The sequence below is a fragment of the Spermophilus citellus genome (genome assembly GCF_964194105.1).
Source record: "Spermophilus citellus genome assembly, chromosome: 1".
Lineage (NCBI taxonomy): Eukaryota > Metazoa > Chordata > Mammalia > Rodentia > Sciuridae > Spermophilus > Spermophilus citellus.
Window position 1 is genome coordinate 148,740,447 of NC_138182.1, and position 23,186 is coordinate 148,763,632.

Consider the following 23,186-nt stretch of genomic DNA (forward strand, 5'->3'; position numbering starts at 1 on the left):
GGAGATTCTTAGGTCATTGGGGGAATCCCCTGGAAGGAGTTGCAGAACCATGACCCTTTCCTCTTCCTTTCTTTGCTTTTTGGTTGTGAGGCAAGCAGTTTGCTCTGTCACTGGCTCCCACCATGATATGCTGCCTCATCAGAGGCCCAAAGCAGTGGGCTTCCCTGATGTTGGAGATTTTTGAATTGGAACTTTCAAATTCATGAGTTAAAATAAACCTTCTCTCTATATAAGGTAGTTACATCAGGTACTTTGTTAGAGCATTGGAAAGCTGACTAATATAGTTCTTAATGAAAAAGAACTAGAACACTGGCACAGAAGGGTACATGGTGTATCTAGAAGATAATAGGTCAATGTGGTCAAAAATGACATGTAGGGAACTGAAAATTTAGGTTGCAAAGTGAAGGGAGGTTTATTTCACAGAAGACTCCAGATGCCCTTCTACATAGTCTGAACACTGAAATATATAAGCATCTGCACAACAGGACTTAATTAATACAAGTAGGGCAAAGGGCACATGTATCCACATGTAGTCTTCACTCCATCAATGTTGGGCCTCCATCACACAGCACTAAGTGATTCCACAGCCAGGTGTGGCTCCCAAATTCTGATTAGATTGTTTCAGACAGGGATTCTTAATCAATTATGAAACTATTTAGTCTTTTGTGAGCAAGTATCTCTGGTTCCACTTGATTTTACTTATGCAGACATAACCAAATTAAGGAAAGAAACTAGACAATCACTAACCAAATGATATGAGAAATTTGAAAGAATAATCATCAATCATAGAGTATGTTTCCTGTCTACACCCTGAAATTCCCAGGCTATTCTTTCAACCCTGCCATCAGTATCACCTTTCACAGCTTGCAAAGTCCATACAAATGATCTTGCTTATCCTCATAACAAGCCCTGAGTGTTTGGAAGTAAATTCACACTAAGGATAACTAAACTCACAGTCTGCGATAGTTTCATTATTTCCAGAGCAAATTAGTGTTAGTACCAGCCTTGAAACCTTGACCTTAGACAACTATTTACCATTTCAAGAAACTGGGGGCTGATTTTCGTGAGCAGGTTTTGCCCTCTACCCCAATTTTCTAGTGTGGATCCAGTTTTCAATTAACTCACACTCATAAGCTTTAATCATAAGCACATCTTCCTTTCTTCCATTACAGTTCCACTTTAGTTTATTTTGTTCAGATACTGAGCTTCAAAAGTGATCTTTGAAAGAATAGATGCTTAATTAATTTCAGGTTCCCTTCTATCTCTTCTCTAGGATGCCTGTGAAATATTGAATTAATTGATCCCAGAATGTCAATGATAGGAGAATAATGATTTTTTTTTTTTGGTCAACCTCAGCCACACACTGATAACATCAGTTTAGAAGCTGGCAATTTATATCTTGTACTATCTTGGCTCTCCTTGGCATGTTTTCTGGACTCTCATCAGGAGGCAGGCACAGAATTTTTCTGCATGCTTGTTAATTAACATGTGCAGTTCATCATCTCCAGGAAGGCACCATCAAGTTGGAACAGATCATGTTCCAAGGAAAGAAATAGAAATGGAAGTCTGTGTTTTCCCACAATGGGAGAGCTCCACTTTACCCCTTTCTGCATTATAGATCCCATACTACAGGTCCTTCAGAATGGAGATCCAATCCCATCTCTATCCAATGTTCTCTTTTCTGGATATCTAACTTTCAATTGGAAGTTTTTATCAGAAGCCATTTTATGTTCCTTTATTAGAATTCACATTTAAGTTTATTTAGTTCAGCTGTTGAACTTCAGAATTGATCTTTGCAGAGAAATACAGCTTAATTACTTGTAGGTTCCCACCTGTCTCTTTTCTAGGGTGCTGGTACCCAAGAAGGGGGTTTGAGCTCCTTTTACCAGCTCCATTCAAATACTTACACATACTTGGGGAAAAACTCTATATTGGGCAAAGATCAAGAGTCGTTTAAAGCAGGACTCAGGACCTTTGTGTCTCCAGGAGGGTAATACACTATTCAGTGCCTCTTGTCTTTTCTGTACACTTTGATTTCTGTACACTTTACTTTGTATGTTATGTTGAAATTTACCTTTCTTTATTTTTTTATATGTAAAAATATTCTCTCTCAAATTAGACTTTAAACTTCTTGATAATGGGGATATAATAGATTGCTTTTCCAGAGTGTATAACACCAAATATAGGACTGAGCTTAGGTTATTAATTCCATGTTTCAAATGTGTAAATTGAGGGTAGAAAACGAGGTGAGTTTCTTAGGGTTCGTACTCTTTTTGCCTGAGGATTCTTTGCTTATACAGCATTGTGTCAATTTTCCTGCCTATAAAACGGGTAAAATTGAGTTGAAATTGATTAAATCGAGTTAATTCATGTGAATTCCTTAGAAAAGTACCTAACAGAGTAAATACTCAGTAAAGATTATGTAAATTATTATGCATTGATTAATACCAAAAACTACAATAAGTTGTGACTTTCAAGTAATTAACTATCACAACTGAAGTCTGTCAGTAAGTTGTCTAAAGTCTGGCAATTGTACTTTTGCCCCAAGTTTATCAACAATAGAAACTATTTCTTTTTCAATTGGTGACTTCCAAATATCTCAACCAACCACAAAGATATGGAACAGCACGACTGTGGGAAACATTCTATTTCAAGGTATTGGGCTATAATGAGATTCAACCCTAGGCTCACTGTGTTCTAGCCTGGAAAGCTCTATTCCTGCTTTTTGGACCTCCCTCCAGAAAGAGAGATTTCTAATTTAGTACTATGGAGTGGGTGAGGGAGAACCCGGTGGATTTTAGCGTGTCTCAGCTATGCTATTTTGGATGATAAAAATAATGAATAAATAAACAAATGAATCAAACAGATCCTTGAAAGAGGATAACAGGGAAAATATCAAATTGACCCAAGAGTCACTATTACAATATTTGAATATTTTGGATTTGGAATGGTGAGCGATAATGTGAACAAGAATAGGATATGGAATCAAAGAACCAAGATTCCAGCTTTGGCTGCTGTCAGGTGTGACAGTGTGAATTTGTTTTCTCATCTGAAAATAGGTACAATCAGAGCATCTACCTCCAAAGGATGGTGATGATGATAAAATGAAATACTGTGTGGGAACGCTCCCAATAAATACTCACTATCGTCCTGATGAATGGAGGACCAGGGTTACAGTCATGTAACCACACAGAAAATGTACCCCTCTCAGCATTGTTCCAGCCCAGTGTTCAGGTGGAAGATAAAGCAACATGCTCAGTTTACAAAACCATAACTTAATGGCACAAAAAAAATATTAGCATCAATTGCTTGCACTGCGGCATGCCTCCAGGCCTTGTTTGTTGTTGCTCTTTTAATTTTATGTTTCCCTTGAAAATAACTAAAGTTTCCATAGCAGGTATCTTAGTCCTTCTTCTGTTGCTAAGAACACAATGCAGCAGAATGGGTCAGTTATAAAGAAAATAGGTTTATTTTGAGTGATGGTTGTGAAGGTTTGAGGTTCAGGGGCTGCATAGCTGATGGCCTTCTTGCTGGCAGAGCCCAGAGGTATGCAGCACATCACATGGCAAAAAAAAAACAGGGAGCATGTGTAGATATGTATGGCTCTTCTGGTTCCTCTTGATCTTCTTAAGGCCACCAGGATTCAATCATGGTAGTTTCATCCTAATGACTTTATGTCATCCTAATCACCTCCACAAGGCCCTAACCTCTGCATCACAGTTGGATTATACTTCCACCCAATTAATACCTCATAATGGGGATTAATTTGTAGTTCATGAAGCCTGGGGGCACACTCAAGCCATATTCAAGCCATAGCAGTATGTGAAAAATTTTCTTATGCAGTATGATAACAAACAGTATGGAAGAAACCTAAGACTGCACTTAATTGTTGTTTATTGAGGGTCAGTCATAAATAATGTGAAATAACAATATAGTTTTGACCATGCCTTGGAAAAGATTGCTTAATTTTCCAGTGTTAATCATCTTTCTTAACTGTAGGGTACTCAATGTAGGCTGTGTGTGGAGTGGTCAAGAACACAGACCTTTATACCTTTAAAGGTATCACTTCCTTATATGACCATATTGAAGACTGAGCTTCCAAAACAGAAACCATTGAGGGACACTCTTAGACTATATCCAAGTCCTAGCAATATGTATAGATAATGACCAGGACTAAAACATCCAAACTATTTTCACTAATTCTTTTTCTTTACTGTTAAACCTAGAATATTGTTTTATTTCACTGCATGATAACCTGGGGAGGTAGATATATAGAATCCTTTCTACATCCATTAAATCTGCTTGAACTCTAAAGATTTATAGAATATGAGATCTGTCCAGGAGATTATACATCATCTGGTTCCAAACTATCTGTCTTAGAACATTTTTTTTCTGTTGATATACAATACCTGAGCATGGATAAATGATAAAGAAAAGGGGTTTGTTCAGCTCACAATCTGGAGCCTGGGAAACCTAAGATTAGGCAGACATATCTGGTGTGGGCACCAGGCTGCTTCTTCACTTGGTGGAAGTCAGAAGAAAATAAGAGGCATTCAAATGAGAAAAAAAAATGCATCAGATTTCAGTGCTAGCTAACCCCTTCTTATGAGAATGGCATTAATCCATTGGGGAGGGGGGCTGTGCCCCCATGACCCAAACACCTTTCACTGGGCTCTCCCTTTCAACACTGCCACATTGAAGGATTAATGTTTCAATATACGAACTTTTGGGGAACACACTCAAAATATAGTATCATCTGAAAAGGGCTCCTGATGCTCTGAGAATCTAATCTAGATGTTCTATCTGGAGTCACTTCTCACAATTAACCAAACTCTTCCATTTCCCAGAGGTATGGCTTTGAACATGATGGACAGAAATGGACCTAAAGACATGGAGAATTTAAAAGTGGATGAGAGAAAATTTCACAAGTCAGAAAGGAAACTTGGAGTAAGTTTGGACTTAAATCAGGGAAAAATATGCCCCTAAGCCCTTTTCAAATAAGCCTATAGCCAAAGGCAATCACTTGCTGCTCAAGGAAATGTTGAATTAAATGAATTAAAAGTTGTGTGCCAAGGTGGAGGAGGCATACTGCTGACAGTGACACACCCACTTAATGAATATACTGGCTAAGGTATGGATTTATGCACAATAAAATTCTCCATTTGAAAGATTTTTACTACTCTGCATTTTAGGCTTGTACAAAAAGCTAATATTTTTTCTTGATAGGTTATTCTTTCCAAATGCATTTAATCAGATGTAAGAACAACAAAAAGTCCTCATTTGGTGGCTTAGCTTTAGGGTTCTTTGGTTTGCTTTACTTCTATGTTTAAAATAAATTTCATTTGGAAGAAAGGGCTTAACAGACCTGAAAAAAAATGCTTTAAATATGAGTCAGTATTAGGGAATGTTAGACCTGCAAGTATCCTTAGGGATCATAGTAGAGGTCATTTCCAACATGGTAAACCAGGACTTTAAGGTGATTTGTAGCTTGATATTAGGTTCTCCCCCAGAAATGCTGCATATGCTTCAAGTTTATACAGTATTATGTTTGGGGAAGTAAATTAGATGTTCATCTACTTATTATGATTGAAGGATTTTATCTCTATTGCCCTGCAATATATGACGTTAATGTGTGAAGCTCTAATGATCTTTGTGTCAGGCTTTACTTTGTCACGCACAGTCCATTGTGATCATTAGCAACTAACATTATCGGCAGCAGACTTAGAAGTAATAGAGTGAGTACCATCTCTTAAACTCTCATTGCCCAAGATATAGACCAATAACATGAGATACATATATCTCATGTTATATATATATATTTTTTGGGGGGGGTATGAATTTAACTCAGGAGTGCTCTACTGATGAGCTACATCCCCAGTCCTTTTTATTTTTTATTTTTTTTTGGGGGGACAGGGTTTTACTAAGTTGCTTTAGGGCCTTGCTAATTTGCTGACTCTGGCCTCAAACCTGCAATTCTCCTTTCTCAGCCTCCAGAGCTGCTGGATTTACAGGAGTGTTCTATCACACCCATCGGGACATACTATTTTAACAGAATGCCAAAGCAAGCTTATACTGTATCATACAAATGTATGCAGTCGTCTCCTAGCTACTTCTTCAGTGACTTTACATCATCAACCTGATATCGGCCATGGTGAAAATTTACACCTCAGAAATTGGAGAACACTGCAAAACAGGGATTTATTTTGAGAACTGGTTTATTAACACAGAACTGCAACTGTGTAATGGTGGACTTTTCTGGTGAAGTATCTCTGTTAGAAAGGGAAAGATGTGGGAGCTAACTCAGAACTTTTGAGCTGAATCCTACAAAGCTACCAAAAGGAAGAAGGAAACAAATCTTACAGGGCCATTGGATTTGGCTCTTGTCAATTCTTTGTAAAAGCCTCATCCTCCAATGAAGGAAATGGTAATTACCCTAACAGCTACCATTAAAGAGCTCTTATTGAAAGGTGTGGTGTCAGCAAGATGGCAGATGAGTTTCCAGGGCTCATTTCCTCACAGAAGCATCAATTTGAATAACCATTCATGCCTGGAAATTCCTCTGCAAAAGCTAAGGAATGCCAATGTGAGATGCTGGCCCCTGGTGGAGCAAATAAATAGGAATAGAGAAATTGAACACAGTGGGAAGAATAATGTCACATTACCCATGTCACCCCTCCCCTCAGTGGAGAGAGATTGTCACAAAGGGAGGAGAGCATGCTGGAGGAACATGGCTTCCCCATAGACCTCTCAGCATGAGGTCTGTTCCAGTGAACTCTGACAGCATCTTGGCCTCCATGGTGCCTGGCTGTGCACTGGCCTCTGGAAATCTGCTCCCATTGATTCAGGTGCATCTAATGCCATGTTGGCCTGCATGGACCCAGGCTTTAGGTCAGTCCCTGCAGACAGAGACTTGAGGGATGATCCTATGGACTAGGGCCCAGCATAGCCCCTTGGACCAAGTATCAGGCCTCTTACACACACTCAAGTTCTAGTTGTGCATCAAAGCATCAGGCTCCACCTACCCAAGGACTCCAGTCACAAGCCAGCCTGTGAACTCCACTAGCTGGCCCACTCAAACCTCTACCTGCAGAAGCCAATCTGTAATAACCAAATAAAGTGTCTCTGCTTACAAATGCAGGTCCACAAGGAACACGAATAATCAGGAAAACATTAGATTACCAAAAAAAAAAAAAAAAACCCAACAAACAAAAACCAAAGCATTGATAACCAACCTGAAAGGCCTGACAATCAGGACCCACCTGATGGAGGATTCAAGATAAGAGTCTTTTTAAAAAATATATATTTGTTTTTTTAGTTGTAGTTGGACACAATACTATTTATTTATTTATTTATTTATTTATTTATTTTTATGTAGTGCTGAGGATCAAACCCAGGGCCTCACACACACACACACTAAGCAAGCACTCTACCACTGAGCCACAACCTCAGCCCCAAGATAACAGTCTTGAAGAGGCTCAGTGAGCTATAAGGGGATAGAAAGGCAACTCAACTATATGAGAAAAAAATGAGAAGATCTACAAAGATGTACAAATCATAGAAAAGAACAAAACAGAAATTCTGGATTAGAAAAAGAGAATGACTGAACTGAAAAGTTCCAAAGAAGTCTTCAGGAGCAAATTTGACCAAGCAGAAGGAAGAATCAGAAAGCTCGAATATATGTCATTTAAAAGTTCTCAGTCAGAGGAATGAAAAAGATAAAAGAATGAAAAAAAGTGAAGAAATCTCAAAGCACTTTTGGGACACCAACAAACAGAAACCATATACACTGTAAGTATCTTGGAAGAAGGAAAGGGAAAGTTTATTTAAGGAGATACTGATAGAAAATATCCTCCATCTAGAGAGAAATACATATCCAGAGCCCAAAAAAACTGGGAGAGTTGAAACAAAGAGATCTTTCATGAGACATATTACAATCAAATTTCTAAAAGTCAAAGAAAAAGAGAATTTTGAAGGCAGCAAGATTAAAGTAGTTTGCCAAAGTTTACAGGCTAGAAGAGAATAGGGTGACATATTCAAAGTTCTGCAAGAAAAATAACAATAACAAACCTGCAACTAAGAATACCATGCTTGGTAAAGCTGTCCTTCACAATGGAGGGAGAAAGAAAGATGTTCTCAGAGAAACCAAAGCTGAGGTTCACCCTTAGTGGGATGAGCCTCCTCAGCTTTTAACCAGAAATGCTAAAGAAGATTCTCCAAGATGAAAGGCACTGGCCTTGATTAACCATACAAAAGCTTGTGAAGCATAGAACTCTCTGGACAGGCAATAATGGAGTGAAGCTCAGAAAAGTCCAGTGCTATATTGGCAGTGTGTAAGTCACTTTTGACTCTAGGATAATAAAAGACAGAAGAATTAAAAAAAACCCTAAAATTTCAATAGTTTATTCATGCAAATTGTGACCTCAATAATATAAAATATAGGGGGAGAAAATGAAATGTTAAACTGTACAGTTTTCTAATGTAGTTGAAGTTATCAGCTTAATGGGCTATTATAACTATAAAATGTTTCACGTAAGCCTGCTACACTAATGCTTTCTTGTACAGAGCAAAACCCTCTAGTACATAAAAATGAAAAAGAGAAAAGAATCAGAACATACCACCACTACCACTACTGCTTCTCCTACAAAGAGCATCCAATCACAAAGGAAGAGCAAGGAAAGAGGGAAGAGGAAATAGATCTATTTAAAAAAAAAACAGAAAAGAATTATAAGACAGCAAGATTAAGTCCATACATATCAAGAATGACTTTAAGTATCAATGGATTATCTCCAATTGAAGGCATTGAGTGGCTACATATGGTTTTATAAACATAATAAGATTCAATCGAACGCTGCTACAAGACTCTTAATGCAGCTTTCAGGACACACACAGAGTGAAGGGATGGAAAAAAGTGCATTCCAGGGGAATGATAGCACAAAGAAAGAAAGAATGGCTACACTTACATCAGACTAAACAAACTTTAAAAAGTCATGAGAAACAAAGAATAAAGGAATGATTAATAAAGAGAGAGTTTGTAACAATTTATACAAACACACACACACACACACACACACACACACACACACCACTGGAGACCAGAGTGTGTAAAGCAAACATCAACAGAACTGACAGGAGAAACAGGCAGTGATACAATCCTAGTAGGGGGCTTCCATAACTCATTTTCAACACTAGATAAATCATCTAGACAGAAAATCGATAAAGGACACAATGAACTTTAACTGCACTCAAGACCTTATGGACCTAACGGACATGTGCAGAACCCCGACCAACAGCAGCGGGATACACGCTCTTTTCAAATGTGCATAAAGCATGCTCCAGAATGCATCTTAGGCCATAGAACATCTTCATTGTTTTTAAGATTGAAATTATTCAAGTACCTTGTGATCACAGTGGTATGAAACTAGAAATCAGTAACAGAAGGAAAACAGGGAAAATCACAAATATATGAAAATTAGATGATAACACATTCCTGAACAACTATAGGATCCAAGAAGAAAGTGAAAGGGAAATGAAAAATGTCTTATGACCAATGAAAATGGAAGACAAAACTTTCAGATGCAGCCAAAGAAGTTATAAGACGATAAATGTCTATATTAAGAAAAAAAATCTTAAAGAAATAACTCTGTACCTCAGTGAACTAGATAAGGAACAAATCAACTACACAGGAGAAGAAATAAAATAACTCATATCAGAATAGAAATAAATAATATAGTGTCTAGAAAAACAATAGAAAAAAATCAACAAAACTAGTAATTGTTTTTTAATATAAAATTAATAAATCTTTAAGTAGAATAAGTAAACAGAGAGAATATTCAAGAAATAAAGAAAAAAAGTAAAATGGGCAATGTCACAACTGAGACCACAGAAAAATAAAAGATCAGAGGGAGTTTCTATGGACAACTATGTTCCAAACAAAAAAAGTCCTTGAAGAAATGGATAAGTTCTAAAACACATATGACCACTCAAAACTAAATTGTGAGGAAAGAAAATCTGAACAGATCAATACCAAGTAAAGAGATTGAATCAGTCATCAAAAACCTCGAAGAAGAGCTCGGGATTTGATGGCTTCACTGGAAAATTCTACCAAATATTTGTACCAATCTTGTTTAAGTTCTTCTAAAGGAATTGAAGAGGTGGGCACACATCTAACTCATTTTATAAAAACAAAATACCTTCACAAGAAATATAGATAAGGACATTACGAGAAAAGAAATTTGTAGTTCAATATCCTGATGAGTATTGATACAAAACCCTCAACAAAATTCTAGAAAACAAAATTGAACAGCACATTAAAGAGATCATTCACCATGACCAAGTGGGATTTATCCCTGAGATACAACGATGGTTTCACATATGCAAACCCATAAATGTGAAGCATCACATTAACCTAATGAAGAATGAAACTCATAGGATGATCCTAATAGATGTAGAAAAGCATTTGATCAAATTCAACATTCATTCAACATAAAAATCCTATTAGACATAGGAGGAATATATTTTAACAAAACAAAAGCAGAACCCCCCCAAACTAACAAGATATTCAATGGAGAAAGTCCAATTTTTCTCTAAGATCCGGAGCAAAAGCAGTGTGCCCACTCTCATCATCTCTATAGAAATTCCTAGTCAGAGGCTGTAGGCAAGAAAAAGAAGTAAAATTCATTCAAACTGGAAAGAAGAAAAGTCAACATTTTTTAAAATTTATATACAGAAAAACCTGGAGATTGCACACATACACACACATACCACACACAAACACACACACACACACACACACACACACACACACACCTCTTAGAACTAATAAATAAATTCAATAAAGTTGCAGGATATAAAAGGAACATAAAATTAGTTGTGCTTTAGATAGTTAGAACTATCTGGAAAAGATAGTAAGAAAACCATCCATTTGCAGAGCATCAAAAGAATACTTGGGAAAAAATATGACTAAAGAGAAGTGTCTATAGATTTAAAAAAGTGATGAAATATTTATTATAATATAGAATATATATTTTATATATTTCCATTTTTGTATCTATATTTTATATTTTGCAAAATTTAGATTCTGTAAAATATTTTTAAATTAATTAATTTATTTTAATTAGGAATATATGACAGCAGAATTCATTTTGATTCATTGTACACAATTGCAGCACAACTTTAAATTTCTATGGTTGTACACGATGTAGTGTCACACCATATGTGCACTCATACTTGTACCAAGTATAGCGATGACCATCTCATTCTACCATCTTTCCTGCCCGCATGTACGCTCTCTAGTCTCCCTCCCCTTTGTCTAATCAAAGTTCCTCCATTTTTTCCCCACACCCTTCCACCTTGTTATGGATTAACATCCACTTATCAGAGAGAACATTCAGCCTTTGGGTTTTGGGGATTGGCTTCCTTCACTTAGCATGATATCCTCCAACTCCATCCATTTACCAACAAATGCCATAATGAAAAAAAAATTGTAAGAAATTGAATAAAAATTGAAAGAAATTAAAGGTATAAATAAATAAAAATACCCCACATTCATGGAATGGAAGAATTAATATTGTTAAAATGTCCATTTTACCCAAAGCAATCTGCAAATTAATGTAATCCTAGTCCAAATACCAATGGCATTTTTCACAGAAATAGAAAAATAGCCCTAAAATTTGTGTGGAATGATAAATATGTAAATGTTATGAAAATGTAAAGCATGAGGAGACACCAACTGAGGGGAAGGAGGTACTTGCAAACCATACATCTGCTAAGAAGTTAGTATTTAAAATACATGACACAACATTGTAAAAGCAATTTATGCTAAGCCTCAGGCTAGCATCATTCTGAATGGAGAAAAATTGAAGGCATTCCCTCTAAAATCTGAAACAAGACAGGGGCCCTCTCTCACCACTTCTGTTTAACATAGTTCTCGAAACACTGGCCAGAGCAATTAGACAGACGAAAGAAATTAAAGGCATAAAAATAGGAAAAGAAGAACTTAAATTATCACTATTTGCAGATGACATGATTCTATACCTAGCAGACCCAAAAGGGTCTACAAAGAAACTATTAGAGCTAATAAATGAATTCAGCAATGTGGCAGGATATATAATCAACACGCATAAATCAAATGCATTCCTGTATATCAGTGACAAATCCTCTGAAATGGAAATGAGGACAACCACTCCATTCACAATATCCTCAAAAAAAAAAAAATACTGGGGAATCAACCTAACAAAAGAGGTGAAAGACTTATACAATGAAAACTACAGAACCCTAAAGAGAGAAATAGAAGAAGATCTTAGAAGATGGAAAAATATACCCTGTTCATGGATAGGCAGAACTAACATCATCAAAATGGTGATATTACCAAAAGTTCTCTATAGGTTTAATGCAATGCCAATCAAAACCCCAATGGCATTTCTTGTAGAAATAGAGAAAGCAATCATGAAATTCATATGGAAAAATAAAAGACCCAGAATAGCAAAAACAATGCTAAGCAGGAAGTGTGAATCAAGTGGTATAGCGATACCAGACTTCAAACTATACTACAGAGCAATAGTGACAAAAACAGCATGGTACTGGTACCAAAACAGGCAGGTGGACCAATGGTATAGAATAGAGGACACAGAGACTAATCCACAAAGTTACAACTATCTTATATTTGATAAAAGGGCTAAGAGCATGCAATGGAGGAAGGATAGCATCTTCAACTGGGAAAATGGTGCTGGGAAAACTGGAAATCCATATGCAACAAAATGAAACTGAATCCCTTTCTCTCTCCATGCACAAAAGTTAACTCAAAATGGATCAAGGAGCTTGATATCAAATCAGAGACACGGAATCTGATAGAAGAAAAAGTTGGCTATGATCTACATACTGTGGGGTCGGGCTCCAAATTCCTCAATAGGACACCCATAGCACAAGAGTTAATAACTAGAATCAACAAATGGGACTTACTCAAACTAAAAAGTTTTTTTCTCAGCAAAAGAAACAACAAGAGAGGTAAATAGGGAGCCTACATCCTGGGAACAAATCTTTACTCCTCACACTTCAGATAAAGCCCTAATATCCAGAGTATACAAAGAACTCAAAAAATTAGACAATAAGATAACAAATAACCCAATCAACAAATGGGCCAAGGACCTGAACAGACACTTCTCAGAGGAGGACATACAATCAATCAACAAGTACATGAAAAAATGCTCACCATCTCTAGCAGTCAGAGAAATGCAAATCAAAACCACCCTAAGATACCATCTCACTCCAGTAAGATTGGCAGCCATTATGAAGTCAAACAACAACAAGTGCTGGTGAGGATGTGGGGAAAAGGGTACACTTGTACATTGTTGGTGGGACTGCAAATTGGTGCAGCCAATTTGGAAAGCAGTATGGAGATTTCTTGGAAAGCTGGGAATGGATCCACCATTTGACCCAGCTATTCCCCTTCTCGGTCTATTCCCTAAAGACCTAAAAAGAGCATGCTACAGGGACACTGCTACATCGATGTTCATAGCAGCACAATTCACAATAGCAAGACTGTGGAAGCAACCTAGATGCCCTTCAATAGACGAATGGATAAACAAAATGTGGCATTTATACACAATGGGGTATTACTCTGTATTAAAAAATGACAAAATCATAGAATTTGGAGTGAAATGGATGGCATTAGAGCAGATTATGCTAAGTGAAGCTAGCCAATCTCTAAAAAACAAATGCCAAATGTCTTCTTTGATATAAGGAGAGTAACTAAGAACAGAGTAGGGATGAAGAGCATGAGAAGAAGATTAACATTAAACAGGGATGAGAGGTGGGAGGGAAAGGGAGAGAGAAGGGAAATTGCATGGAAATGGAAGGAGACCCTCAGGGTTATACAAAATTACATACAAGAGGAAGTGAGGGGAAAGGGAAAAATAATACAAGGGGGAGAAATGAATTACAGTAGAGGGGGTAGAGAGAGAAGAGGGGAGGGGAGGGGAGGGGGGATAGTAGAGGATAGGAAAGGCAGCAGAATACAACAGACACGAGTATGGCAATATGTAAATCAATGGAAGTGTAACTGATGTGATTCTGCAATCTGTATACGGGGTAAAAATGGGAGTTCATAACCCACTTGAATCAAAGTGTGAAATATGATATATCAAGAACTATGTAATGTTTTGAATGACCAACAATAAAAAAAATACAAAGTGAAATCAGAGATGTGCAACTTGGAACTCATAAATTTTCTATGTACATTTATGAATATACCACAGCGAATCTTCACATCATCTACAACCATAAGACTGGGATAAAAATTAGAATAAAATGTACTCTGTGTGTATAAAAATGTCAAAATATGCTCTACTGTCTTGTATAAGTAAAAAGGACAAATAAAAAACAAAATATATATGTTTGAAAAAATAAAATAAAATAAAATACATGACAAACTCAAATGAACTTAGATGAAATCAAATAACCTTATCTAAAATTGGGCAAAGGACATGGATGCATCAAGGTAAAGCTTAAAAATGGCTAACATGTAGATCAAAAATGTTCAATATCACTAATTATTATGAAAAATCAAATCAAAATCATAATGAGATATTGCCTTACACCTGTTAGGTTGGTTATCATTGAAAATCAAAAGGTAACAAGTGTTGTGATCACAGGTGTTGGAAAGAATGTGGAGAAAAGAAAATTCTTGTACCTTAGTGGGAATGTACATTAATACATTAATACAGCTGTTGTGGAAAGTGATATAGAGATTCTTGAAAAACTTAAAAATGGGCCAGCCACATGCTCTAGTCTGTGTATATATCCAGAGGAAACAGTCACTGTCTTAAAAAAAAAAAAAAAAAAACAGCCTCACGTTCACCATAGCATTATTCACAATTATTCACAATAGCCAAAATATGGAATCAATAAAAATATTCATAAGTATCCAAATCAGTAAGTGAAATGTGGCACATATATACAATGAAAAAAATGATTTAGTCTTAAAATATAAGGAAAGCTTGTCAATTGCAACATCTGCAAATGACATCATGCTCCATGAAATGAGCCAGACACATAAAGGCAAATACTTCATGATCTCGCTTATATATGGAATCTGAAAATGTTGAACCCATAGATGTGGAGAGTCAGATGGTGGTTTTCAGGAGCTATGGAAGAGATGGAAATAGGAAGACCCTGGTTCAATGTGAACAAAATTATATTTTGCAGGTTGGATAAGTTTTGGACATATAATGTATAACATGGCTCCCATAGATAATGGCACTGTATTGTATGCTTGACATTTGCTTAAAGTGTACATTTTAAATGTTGTCAGTATACACCCACACACAGTAACTATGTGAGGTGATATGTTAATTAGCTTGTAATGGTAATCATTTCGTAAGGTATGTGTACATAAAAACTTCACATTACATACCTTAAATAAATATAATTTTGTTAATTATTATTTCCTCCAACTGTAAAGAATTAAAATAGCCATCAGGCCCTATCATATGCCATCCACTTTGCTAAGCAAGCACTTCATATGAATCAGCTCTAAGGCTGTTGTTCTTTTAGCTTCCTCAAGATCAAACACATATACACATCAAAAGCAAACAATTAAACAAAACTGCCTGGACAACAAAAAACATTTTTTTCCCAAGCATTTTCAATGTTTTGGGTATGCAAAGATCCCATATAACCAAAAGTTTAGGTGATGATGAACTTTCCAACTTCTTTCCCAGCAAGTTGTAGTAATCTCCTATGTCAGATCTAAAATCTGCATCATTTCTTAATCTGCATGTGATTTTCTTTTTATTTAAGTTATTTTCAAACATAATTGATGACTGAAAAATACACAGATTAAGTATCATGTACTAGATCTAGATAAATTACTTGGTTGTTGCTTCTCAGCTAATATGCTATTTAAAATTAATTGGTATTTAACCTAAGAAAACCACCTTTTGAATTCTTGATAAGGAACCTGTTCTGAGATGAGAGTGTTAATTTGAAATATGTGTCTCATTCCCCACCCCCCAGCAGTTTGAGGTGTTGCTTTGTATGTGTATAATCAGGACCTGCAAGGGGATTTTCTTCATATTCATGATTTTAGACTGCTCTTTGAAAAGATAGCACACACTTTGGTTTAAGGAATATGATCAATATACTTCTCCTTAGGGTGTAGAAAACATCAAAGCAAATGAAGTATAATTTGGAGGCTGATTTCTCGTTCAGCTGGGCTAGAGTAGAAACTCCTATATGGCATGGTGATGAAGTCTAAGGAAATCATAGATTATTCTAGGGGGCCCAGCTCTCCTATTATCCTGCTCCTCAGGGCTCCAACATCATTCTCACTCTGGAAATGCTCCTGACACTCTGTACTTCCTGCATGGCCTCCTGCTTGCAAAACCACATGCGAACACTTTACAACTTCATTAATGAAAGAAGGATAATTGGGAGATCTCCAGTAGTTTTCAAAGCGAACATCTGGTTTGTAAAATATGTTTTTTTATTCTTTATTTTTTTTTCTGGCTTCCAAGGAGAACCTCACTTTCAATATCAAGATGGGGGTATAATTGAGACCTTTCCTGCTGACAACCTAACTGCCTTTCATTGCCAAAGCACAAATAATTACTTATAAAACAACAAGTGGTCTGCTTAAAAAACACAAATAAATGTCCTAGGTATTTTTAGACATGTTTTGCTGCAGGCCTTACTCATTCTCTCCTGGATCAAGTGGCCACTGTGAAGACATTCAGTTAGCATGATGAATCTGCTGACAGCAGCTTCTATAGATGCCTTCACCTTTATGAATATTTTCCTTTCTTTCTTTAACTTATTGAAAATTGATCTTGCGCCTATCCTAAGGCCATCTATATCTGAAGTGCATGCAGTTCTTGTTTTTATTTATACAGTTATTTCACATGCTTTGTGTTTTACCAACAAAGAGAGAGCAGAGAAGCTAAGAGATTTGTTTGTCGGGAGAAAGAATGAAGCTGAAAATTCTGCATAGCAAGTCAGATTTAAGTGTCCTGCCAAATTCTAACCATGTCTCGAATTGAATTTCCATTGTATCTGTGTCACTCATGTTTCTGCTCTGCTTTCTCTAAAAGCCCCCCAAATTGTGAATTGTGTGGGACACTACTGTTGTTAGGATGATACCATAAATTATAAGCAAGAGAAATCTAACCTGGACAAGTTTAGCATTAAGAAATTTATTTAATGGACAATGGAAACATGGAGAAGCAAAGGGAAGGCTAGAGGACCAGCAATGCATATATATAAGAAAAACATATAGTCTGCCCCCCATCACAAGATTCAAAGGCCTGGGAGAAAGAAATCATTTGCCAATTGGCTATGTGCACACCACCAAGTTTTAATTTTGTAATAAGCATGGATTTGACCCAAGGAAGTCCTTAACTATAAGGTTCATCATCTGAATCAAAGAAGATCTATGTGACAATTTTCTTAATTTTTTTTCTAAGAATGGTGCATAACTAGTAGCATTCTAGACATAAAGGAGAGAATTTGTACATGCAATTGGATGCTATGGGTATGAAGGATTAATGTTTTTCCTCCAACCTAGTTGATTCCATCTTGTAAATGAGCATCTTGGTTTGCTAGCCTGCTAAAACTGCACTCAGGTGAGGAACTTCAGTTCTTCAAAAGGCAATCAGAGTGTTATCAGAAAGGAGAAGATGAGTAGCCAAAAGCAACAACAGTGGATTTCACCCCAAACACAATAAATTCTTGACATTCACAAAGCTTCATTTCCCAAAGTCTTTTACAGGAAATATTAATATCCCTCAAGCCACTGATAGATTTTACTAGGAAAAAGTACTATTGAGAGAAAAGTTTGGGAATGCTGGACACTATAATCCTTTTCTAGGAAATTTGCATTAGGAAAGACTCTATGAAATTCTACAATAAACAGTGAGGAGATTCACTAATTGTATTTATCAAACTTACATCCCACAGAATTTTCATAATATGTCCACAGAAAGATCATTGCAAAGAGCACATCTTAGAAAATAATCTTTAAAATATATTTTGATCATTACAGGAATTTGTGAATATGTTAATATCACTCTAGGCATTAAAATCACCAACTGAAATGATAGTGATCAAAATGGAACACCTTGAAATGGTGGATAAATTATATTTTTGTCATTCCACCATTTATTTCCCCACATGCAGTTGCAACTGCATGCTGAGGTTTATTTGCAAGTTCCTTTTATATTCTTCTTCTAACAAAGCAAGCAATTCTTCAGTAACACTTTACCCGCATTGCCCAAAAATCATGCCTCAGCGGGTACACAGAGCTAAATTCAGATTGTTCCTGTTCATTTGATAAGTAACCTCCCAAAGTTCTTTGTAGACATTATCTAATCCCCGAATGTACTGTTCCCAGGTCCAGTATGCAGGAAGCTTCTTCCTCTTGGCCAAACATTGCAGAACTTGTGACTTGCGATAAAGGGAAGAGAACTTTTCCTCCTCCTAACTGAGGTTTGCCTCAGCTGACCTAAATCACAACCACAGCTCTTGCAACCTGTCAGGCCTGAGGGAGCTAAACTCTGCACACTCGAACCCCAACACCCATACAGTGAAGGACAGTGATACTGTCAAGTAGTTGCATTAGAAAGAATCCAGATGTGTGTTCACTGGGGATTGGAGGTATCAGCACAGGAAGAGTAGCTGGCTGGTACTGAAAAGCAAGGATGCATCTCTAAGAGGATTTTATTTTATTTTTTAATTGAACACATTTTTATAAAATTTTTTTTAGTGTTAGATAGACCTAAGTTTAATTACTTATTTATTTTTATGTGGTGCTGAGGATCGAACCCAGTGCCTCATACATGCTAGCCAAGCGCTCTATCACTGAACCACAACCCCGGCCCTTGAACACATGTTTAATTGATTCTTTTTATAGTTATGTAAAGCATTAGGATACATTTTGACAAAATCACAAAAGTATGGAATATAATTTGCTCTGGTTCAGTTCCCAGTACTTCCCCCTACCTCCTCCACATCCCTTCCTCTCCTCTACTGATCTTTCTTCAATTTATTTATAGTATTTTTAAAATTAACATCTTGCGGATTTACTTGATGGTGGAATTCACTGTGCTGTCATCACAGATGTACATATGAAAGTTGGGTCACTGTTCTTCCCCTTTTCCATTTCTCCTTTCTCCCACTAAGTCCCCTTCATCTACACTCCACACGTCTGATCTATGCAGTTTTGATGAAATTTTCAAAGAGGATTTTTCTATATGCATCTCTAGAATTCTCTGTTTCTTGAAAATAACAAATAAGTAAACATTTATTTTAAAGATACTGATTAAGATAGTCCCTGCAGATAACCCAAAATAAGTGGGGTATGATTGGAGCTGGTTTCTCAATTATGCTATGGAAGACTCATGTCTTTGTGAGGATTTTTCAAATATTAAATTTCCTATATATCAAAACTGATATATACATAAAATAGAAGATTTCAAAATGATTCAACACAAATTGTTAAACAACAACAACAACAAAACTTTGTTTTTTGGGGGTGGATGGGGTTATTGTGAAATGAACTCAGGGGCACTCAACCGCTGAGCCACATCCAGATCCCTATTTTGTATTTTAATTAGAGACAGGGTCTCACTGAGTTGCTCAGCACCTGGCTCTTGCTGAGGCTGGCTTTGAACCGGTGATCTTCCTGCCTTAGTCTTCCAAGCCTCTGAGATTACAGGCTAGCACCATCACACTCAGCTTAAAATAATATTTTAATGTAATAATATAACATTATTCTATCACATTTTATTATGGTAATAAATAATGCAAAACTAAATGTTAATTTAATTATTTATAATCTTTGTTTTAATGTGTATTTTATTCTTTTAAAACATTTATAAAATTTTTATGATATATTATATATTAAAATAGAACCACAAAACAAGTTTTTGATAAGTAGATTTTCTCTCTGATATGGTATTCAAAAACCTTTTAAAACACTTTTCTAAGAGGCAGAAACATCCTGGGGTACTATTTGAGATTGAAACTCCATTCAAACCCTAACAGGCAAAATGCCAGCTCTGGCATTCATCCATTAATGCGACAACATTTCTATATGTTGTCAACAGGTTAATTTGTAATTAAATAACTACAAATCCTAAAGTATTAGACTTTTTTTTTTTTTTAGTGACAGGACATTTATTTGAACCAGAGCTACTTGCTGGCTTTCAACCTATGAAACAAGAAATTTCATAACAGTTTATTACACTTGTTAAGTTATAGTGGGGCATCAATGGCAAAAGATGAGAAGCCATCTCAAGTACTAGTCATAACCAATGGTTGCTAAGCAAGGGTTTAGACATAGGATTCTAGCCACCACCTACTAACCATTTCTATAATTGGTATATAATTGGCAGAAAAAAGCAAAACAGGGAAACAGGGTGGTATTGTTATTTCTATGGGATAAAGAAATCTCCAGAATATATTTTTTCTGTATTTTCAATTTTTAGGATATCAGAATATTGCTATTAACTAAGCACCATCATCCCTTTCATGCTTTTAAGAATATTACTCATTTAATTGTTTTTTTTTTAATCCTGAAAGGTATGTACCATCCTTATCTTCATTTTTTAGATAAGAAACTGAGACATACAATACAGGTACAACTTGCTCAAAATTAAATTGTCTGGTAAGTAGCAAAAAAAAAATTAGAAATGACATAATCTGATTCCAGAAGTGGGGCATGTAAACACTTCAGTGGTTCTAGATCAGAGTAAATATCAGAATCAGGGGAGAGAGTTCTTAAAATTACAAATTCTCAAGATTGACTGTAACTCTAGTGACTTGGAGTCCATTGTGAATTCTGATATATAAACGCCCACACTACCTCCGAGCGGAGGTACCCACCAATCTCAAGAACAAACTTCTTCATGCGGTATTTTTTTTATGACTACAGAAATAGAATCCCACCTGGGTAATAAAGGGTTAACTCAGCAGCCCTGCGTTTCCCAAACCCCACCAATTCTAAAATTCTTTGTGATTTGTCCTTGACTTGTTTGTGGAAGAGAATCTCTAACCCCTTGGAATATCCTTCCTGATAAGACTTTTCCTATCCCTGGGGACTTGGGCTATGCTAGATATTTATGAAAACAATGTGATTTATGGTGAATGCCTGCTTTCATTCATCTGAAACTTCGGGTCATGCTGTATTACTTTGACCTCTTAAGGAGTGATTCTAAACAGTGTGTAGCTAAGGTCAGTCACTGCAGGGCCCATGCTTTTGTGACCTTCAATAAGAACCCAGGACACCAAGATTCAGGGGAGTTTCCTTGATTGACAGTACCTTGTCTGTGTTATCACACAACATTTCTTGGAGAGTTAAGTGCTGTCTGTAAGCTTCTACTGAAGGAATATACCTGGAAACTTGTACCTGGTTTCTTTTATATAGCCATTATTATCAACCAAGCATCATTCTAAATATATATTATTCCTTTTATGCTTTTAAGAACATTACTCCTTTAACTGTTTTTTTTTTAATCCTGAAAGGTATGCACCATCCTTATCTTTATTTATTTTACGTTTGACAATTCTAACTTATGTTATTTAGTGATAATAAACTGTATTCATGAATGTGATAACTTTTCTTAGTCCTGTAACCCATCCAGTGAATCATTAAACCTGAGGGTGGTCTTAAGGATTTCTGGTACACCACTTAACCCATAATTGGATCTCTATCAGGTGAGGAAGCATATTTCTTTTCTTTCTAGAGTGTGGTAGGTGTTCTATAAATATATAAATATTTGTTGACAAAGTAACTTGCTTCTACAATTAGGGAGGGGACCCTACCCCGCATGCTATTGAGCTATGGATCATCCTATGGCCGTGGCTTTTCTCCATCCTTTCACGCTATGCTCTGGATTCATTGCTTTTCTTTTTTTCCACTCAAAAACTTAGAACTTTGCCACATACATCTTCCCTCTGTCCCACTTCTCAATGTCTAGGATAAATGTAAGTGGTCTTTTATATAAAGTCTGTGACCTATAAATAATAGAATTTCTCCCTGAACCATGTGTCACAGAAGTATGTAAACAGGGACATCCGAGGAAGGAGAGGTCACTTCAGTCAAGATCATCACAAAAATATAAAAAGAAGATAGATTTTTTACTGGTTCTCAAAGATTATATTGAAATTAAATATTTTGAGGAGGTAGATAAAAGGAGCTCCCTGGCAAATGGAAAAGTTAAAAATAATCATCAACTACTCGAGGACAATGATGCTTATAAGTTAAGAATGTTAGGAATTTATTTGGAGTGAAAACTCTATAGCATTGTTAGTAGTGACCAAAAAAAAAAAAAAAAAAAAAAAAGCTGAGGTTAGGTTATGAATGGCCTTACACAAACTAAAAATTTGAATTCTATCCTTAAACCACAGATATTTATAAGTAGAAAACAAAAGGATAAAACTACTTTCAAAAGTTGTGAGCTAGATAGCCAGAAATGAGAACGAAACTACAGAAGGAGAAATTAGGGGGCTGTTGCAATAGGCGCTGGGGGTGGGGAACAGCAAAATCTGCTTTTTAGTTTTTCACTTAACACCAGTTTGCAACAGAACTACAAGTTCTTGAATTATCCAAAGCCGCAGCATGTTCATTTTTTTCAGAGCCTTGGAACTGGCTTCCTCGTCAAAGGAAGCATTTTGAGCCCATTATAAAACCGTGCTTCAGCTGGGGACCACAGAATTTCCCTGGCAATTTCCCAAGGTCATTAGAGGTAATAAGAAGGACATAGGGGAAAAAAATCAGCATGAAACTCTCAATCTGGATGTGCAACCAAATAAATGAGATTTCCTCTTCAACCTTACAATCAAATATGTTTCCCATAGTTGAGTTAGTAGCCTGCTTTTTACTGGGTCTAAATTTGCAAAGTAGACAGAGGCCAGCACTGACAGTTATAGAAAAACTCAAGCCGTATAATCATTAGATTCAATATAATTCTATATTTTGGAGTCAGAATCCCTACATCCGATTCATAATGCAAAAACCCTGCATTATTTTCATTTTGTCTGCCCCTTTCTTGATCACCTCCACTTTTTTTTTTTTGTTTTTTAATTCACTGCCTCTAAAACTGACCCCAATAATTATCAGGTCTTTGAATCCATGGGTCCTTCCAAACCCTTTCTATTCTTCCCCTTGGTACCGTCACTGTCCTTATTCTTTATTA